Source organism: Callospermophilus lateralis, chromosome 5, assembly GCF_048772815.1.
Source record: "Callospermophilus lateralis isolate mCalLat2 chromosome 5, mCalLat2.hap1, whole genome shotgun sequence".
Classification (NCBI taxonomy): domain Eukaryota; kingdom Metazoa; phylum Chordata; class Mammalia; order Rodentia; family Sciuridae; genus Callospermophilus; species Callospermophilus lateralis.
This window is the reverse complement of record NC_135309.1, coordinates 64,339,980-64,346,316: the sequence shown is the minus strand read 5'-3', so window position 1 is coordinate 64,346,316 and position 6,337 is coordinate 64,339,980. Positions and strand designations below refer to the sequence as shown.

The window sequence follows — 6,337 nt, the reverse complement described above, 5'->3', positions numbered from 1 at the left end:
TGTTTGGAAGAAGCCTTCTTCTTAGGATCTCATCTTTTCCTAGGGAGGGAAACTGAAAAGGCCTGGTAATCTCAGTCTCCTGGCTCCCTTGTACTCACCAGCCTTTTTAAGAAAATAAATCGTCCAGAGATTTATTTTTCCATTGGTAGGGATTATCTCTTCCTTCCTCTTCCTGGGAGGCCTGAGGAGGAAATGTTCCATCCTGAGGGCAGCAGGAGAGGTAGAGGAGTTGCAACAGGATGCCACAGGACAGATCTGAGCTTGGACAGGTTCCTGGGCTGAGCATGGTGGATTCAAGGAATGGACAGAAATAGGAAGCAGAGGCAGCATTTCCTGGGGGTGTTGCAGCTGCCTGGGGGAGGCTAAGGGCTCGGGTCAGAGGGGAGGCCCTGTGCTAGGGGGATCGAGGGTGGGGATGGAACTGGAAGACAGAGACTTGCAAAGACCCCTTCTGAGACCAGGGAGGTAGCTCTGGGGCTGTGGCTGGGGAGACCAGCTGGATGGAGCCCGAGTTGCTGGGGTGGATCCTCTTCTCTGGGAAGGTGGCCCTGCCCTGTGTTTTCCTGAGGGTGAGATAAACACCCCTGGTGTCCAGAGGAAGATGAGCCTGACTTAGGACTCACTCTTGGGGAGAAAGGGTATCCCCTTCCCAGTTCCCCTCCAGCTCCTCAAAGAGGAAAGCCTTGTTGGGTGCTGGCTAGTTTTTAACACTTCTCTGGAGCCTCCCTTTTTAACGAAGAGAGAGCAGGCCTCGGGCTCGGAGGCTGCAGCAGGCAAGAGCATCTGGGATTTGATAACGTTTTGTTGCATTTATTTTTATGGCCGCCTTCTATTTATGGTCAGTGAAAACAGATTTCCAGTTCCAGCAGTGATCTCAAATTTTGTTTTTAAACAAAGGCACTGAAGTTAAAGGGGGGAAAGGGACATCTTTAAAAATATGTTAAGTAAATAATGATACAGGTGATATGGGGACATGGCCAAAACCAGGAAGGGAGGACTTGAAGGACAGAAGACTAGCAGACACTGGGATAGGAAAAGAGCACTGGGTTTGGAGTCCTGACGCGTGCATAATTGTGTGAGCATGGGTACCTTCCTCTTCGCCATTGTTGTGGCAGCTTGGGGACATCATGGCTAGGGAAGGGCTCCAGGAACCTTGAGGAGGGGACCTGTTCCGGGGACATTCCTCCTCTCAAGATGACAAAAGGCAAGAAAGCTCCACCTTGGTCCTCCAGCAAGGTCTCAGGCCTGATGAAGAGATGGAGGTGTGGGGGGAGGTTAATGTATGTTTTATTTGGAGGTTATTTTTTTTTTTTCCTCTCTTTGAAGAAGTCTCAGGCTGGTGATGCAGCTCAGTGGTAAAGCACTTGCCTCACGTGTGCAAGATTTGATGCCCAGTACCCCATCGCCCCCCAAAATAAATAAATAAATAAAGAGGAAGAAAGACAGGAAGAAAGAAAAGAAGGCTGAAAAACAAATCTCAAAGATAAAATAAGATAAGTTGTCCAAACACTCCCAAGTAGACTTTGTCCTCCTGAATGAAGCCATGTCTCAAAACCCGGCCTCAGGAAACTCGGAATGGTCTGCGGGTCCTGGTATTTGGCTCTGAGCAGCGCCTGGGCACAGGGTAGGTGGTCAGCGAGGGGAAGCGCCTCTCTGTGGCCCTGGGAATGGCCACTGTTGCAAGACCAGACAGAACTCTGTGCCCTCTTTCTTCCTTCCCTTTCGATCTGGCCGTGGGCGGGTGTGTCCCTCCTCCTGCCCTGGTGCTGCACTCAGGCTCAGAGGGTGTCCTCCAGGGCATCTAGGCGCCACCGTAGTTGAGTGCATCTCTTTGTTTTGGGGCTCGTCATCAGTTGTCGCTGGCTGGAAGGTAAGCCAACTGAGGACAGAGTATTGTCATCTGCATCCCAGTATCACCTGTGTGCCAACGTTTTTTGCTGGGCAGAATTGGGAGGACATTGTAAATTGGCCTTTTCTGGTTCCTGTGATCTCATAATCCACCCAAAGAATTAAATAAATAATCTTTTTTAAAAATGAAAGTTAAAAGTATTTAAAATTACCTTGACTTTCCTGGGCTTGGTGGTGCATGCCTGTAATCCCAGTGACTCGGGAGGCTGAGACAGGAGGATTCCAACTTTGGGGTCAGCCTCAGCAACTTAGTGAGACCCTTTCTTAAAATAAAAATGGCTGAGGATGTAGCTCAGTGGTGAAGTGCCCCTGGGTTTGATTCCTAGTACCAAGTAAATAAACAAACAAACAAATAAATAACACTACTTGAGTTCCAAATCTAAAGCAGAATTTAAGGAGCGTTGGTATACTTTCATTAGCTACCCAAGTCACAAGACTGTTGCATTAATTTTTTAGTTTATGTACATGTGGAACCTGGGACGAGAGAGTTTCATATGGTTCCATGGGACAGTTAGGCTGGAGGAGGTTGTTTGCCCCCATTCCCTCTTGAGCTAATGTGACTTAATAAGTGAAACTGAATGATGCCTAATTTTCACACAAAACTATCCACATCTTTGCCTTCAGCCTAAGTTCAAATCCTGGTTCTGCCCCTTTGTAACCATGGGATATTAGGCAAGTCACATTACCCCCTTAGATGGGGGTAATAATGGTGCCTCTGTTATAGGGCTATTTAAGAATTCTCCAAACAAGCAGGGCGTGGTGGGATTTGCTTGTAAACCAACAGCTCAGGAGGCTGAGGCAGGAGGATCGTAAGTTCAAAGCCAGCCTCAACTCAGTAAGGTCCTAAGCCACTTAGCAAGATCTTGTCTCAAAATAAAATATAAAGAGGAATGAGGATGTGGCTCAGTGGCTAAGCACCCCTGGGTTCAATCCATGATACCCCCCCCAAAAAAAAATTATCCAAATGAATGTAAAATCCTGAAAAATATGACTTACTGTTACGAGCAAATAAAATGTACACTTACAATAATGAGATAATTCCCAAGAGACGCGTGTTGTCATCAGCAAGCTGGGGTTTCCCTTCTTTACAGTCTCAGCAACTTTCTTAAAGTATGGCCTCTGTTTATACATCCTAAGCACCCAGAGGCTTTGCTGAAGTTAAGTATGGCTGACTTTTGCTTCTCCATAGGCAAACACAAGACTCAATTCCCTCAAATCTAAGAGCTATAGCTGCATTTGTTTTTTAAAAAAATTCAACAAATTAAAAGTAAACCAGATTTATAATTATTATCTAAAGGATTATACTTTGAAATGTAATATACTGATTGTGGCAATTTGCAGAGGAAATCAACTTATACATAATGCATTTTTATGTCCTTAAATTAATAAAATGATTTTTGACCTAGAAAGGGATTACACATATTTCAATTCTTCCTTCACTTTCCATCCAGCCCACTCTATCTCTCCTAAATGCAGCAGAATCTTTGCCCCAGGGTGTCAATATTAGTAGGGATCTTAATTTCTCCTCTCCTCTCCTCTTTCTCTCTCTCTCTCTCTCTCTCTCTCTCCCTCCCTCCCTCCTTCCCTGCCTCCCTCCCTCCCTCTCTCTTTTGGTACCAGGGATTGAACCCAGGGGCACTTAACCACTGAGTCACATCCTTAGCCCTGTTTATATTTTATTTATATAAAGACAGGGTCTTGCTGAGTTGCTTAGAGCATCACTAAGTTGCTGAGGCTGGTTTTGAACTCAAGATCCTCTTGCCTCAGCCTCCACAGCTACTTGCTCTCCTGTTCGCCTGCCCCCCCCCCCCCCCCCCCCCCCCCCCCCCCCCCCGTTGCTGGGATTGAACTCAGGGCCTTGAGCATGCTCGGTGAGTACTGCACCACTGAGCAGCTTCCCCAGTCTGGACTCAGCTCCTCATTCTTACATTGAGCTTCTAACTAGAGAAACCAAAGTCCCAGGTGTAAGGACGGAAGATTAGATTGAATATCTGCAAGGAATGAGCCGCATCTCTCCCTGTCAGAGGCCCTGCCTAGCAATTCCCCTCAAATACAAGGCTGACTCATTCCTTTCCACCTATTCAAAATGAAACTGAATTCTAGGGTTTTAAGTTCCTTTGTATATCCTACAGCATGGATTCCCATTTGGCCGACGAGGAAAGGACATGTAGGATGACATCGCCCAGGTCATTCCTTCATAAGCTTTTTTTCCTTTGTCCTGTTTCATGCACTTACTCTGGGCCCGGCAGGGCATTAAGCACATGGACACACGATGGTGAGCCAGACAGGTCTGCGTTTTTCTGGAGCATGACTATCTTTATCTGTGTAATGGGAATAACAATCCTGCAATAATAACTCGGGCTCCTCCAGGGGTCGTTCGGGGTTCAGCTGAGCTAATGGAAGTGAAAGTGCTTTATAAAATATTAAAGCAGTCTACAAATAGGAAAAATGATCAGGTATAGAGTAAAAAGAAATGTTTAAAAAGAAGGCTTAGTTTTCTGGGCCATTTATTGAATGCTTAATAACAACAACAATGACAGGCCATTATTAAGCACCTACTATGTGCCAGCCATTTCACCCACACATTTTACACACAACCATCCCCCAGAGACATTTTCACTTGCTTGCAGGAGGAAGGGCATCTTGCCTGGGCCACACCATGGGTGTGTGGGGGAGCCGGGATTTGAGCCAGCTCAGGAGATTCTCACGCAGGTAGACTCTGGAGCAGAGCTTGGTAAGCTGGAGAGAAGGTCAGGGGAAGGTGCAGGAAGAACTAAAGAGGAAGCTGCATCTCCCTCTGGATCCCAGAAACAAAGATGAGGCCCTGAAGCCTCCAGAGAACTTCTCAGAAAAGAGAAAGGAACTAGCAACTAGGGACAATGACTAAAGGTTTTGAGAGAGTTTCTAAACCTGCATAACTTCCCCTCGTTGGCTCGTCCATCCTGCAGGCCTTTGGCTTACGGGGAGAAGCAGTGAAATCCATCCTTCAGCCTGCCCGCATTTACTGTGTCCAGAATGGTGCCAGGTAGTCGCGCGGAAATGGGTCTGGGAATGTTTCTTCAGGGACAGGGAGTAAGGAGTTGAGGGCTCCTCCTCTGCACCCACTGTGGTTGAAAAGGAGAACACAAAGGACCAAGAGGCCAAGGGAGGCTAGAAAGAGGAATGGAAAGCCCATGGTCTCCAGGGCCCTCGGGGAAGAAGAAAAAGGGAACACAGGGACAGAAGCCCAACCTGGGGTGGGCTGAGAAGGGAAAGGACTTGGCCCTGTCCCTGCCCCAGGCTGCCACAGGGCTGAAAATGGGCTTGGACTGAGCTGTGTCCTCCCTGGCCCTCCAAGCCCTCAAGTTTCCCTTCCTCCTCCCTCCTCCCTCCCTCTGCTCCATAAGGGCCTACCCTCATTCTCAGGGAATCATAGGCTAAAAATAAACACTTGCCACCAGACTTGGGGCCCAGGGGGAAATCGGTTCAACAGGAGTCTTGTGGAGAGTGGGATGGGGCTGGAGCTTGAAGAAGGGGTGACAGTTCAAGGTCTTAGGACCCCTGACTGGTGATGCAAAGAGTCTCCCCACCCCCAATCTGGCTTACTCTTTGCAGCCTTCAGCTCCATGACCTTCTACGGCTGGGGCTATTTGGATCCCACGTAATGTCACTGTGCCTGCTGGAGAGATAGACATGTGGCAAAAAATAGCTTCACCCCCTTGCAATATTCCTACCATAACTGGACACGGCGAGTCTTTATCAGTCCAAAGGCATTCTCCCACTGGAGCAAAGGTGCTTTTCTGGGAAGGCAGAACCCGTGACTCCTCGGCTCAGGGAGGACCTCAGAGGGCTCTTGTTACCCACAGCATCGCTGGAATCCTTTGGAAGACAGTCCAGCTTTCGGGATGGGAGGCAGGGTGGGAGGTGGGGGCCCATGTCAACTGGCAGCACACATCTGTCATCGAAGGAACCTTCCTGGGTCTTAGCTGTCCTCCACTCTCCTGCCTGTGTCCCTGACAAACACAAGTCCACGCCCCAATCTTACTTGACGGATTCAGGGAATGTCGCTGCCACTGAGTCCTTTCCTAGACTTTTGTCTACAGGCATCCAGGGCTGGGAGCCCCCTCTCTGATTCTGTGTTAACTCCATATTTGGCTCTATAGAGACAGCTCCTCTAGGGTCAGGGTCTCTGGTGCCTCTGATTAATATTAATAGCAACAAAACCAGCTTCCAGGCCCTGAGTTCTGTTGGAATATCAAGCACTGTAAACAGGACTTCGCACGACTTTATGGAGCCTCATTTAATTCTTATGACAACCCTAGAAGGCCATATTGTAGTTTTCTATTCATTTTCCAGGTGGGAAAAATGACACACAGGATCGTAGCATTGCCTGTGTGCACACTCAGGGTGAGTGAGTGAGCCCAGGCCTGATGGTTTACATCAGCCTGGC

At 48.1% G+C, this 6,337-nt stretch overlaps 1 long non-coding RNA gene across 2 annotated transcripts; it reads right to left on the bottom strand.

The window, feature by feature from the left end:
- Window positions 1–4,398: 4,398 nt before the first annotated feature.
- On the bottom strand, window positions 4,399–5,744 carry LOC143399216 (uncharacterized). Of its 2 annotated transcripts, none has more exons than XR_013091393.2 (2): window positions 5,494–5,744; window positions 4,399–5,058 (listed from the first exon to the last, which is right to left on the bottom strand). It is a non-coding gene; the product is annotated as an uncharacterized LOC143399216 (long non-coding RNA). The 2 variants fall into 2 exon arrangements; XR_013091394.2 differs by having other exon boundaries at window positions 4,399–5,012.
- Between the last annotated feature and the right edge of the window lie 593 nt (window positions 5,745–6,337).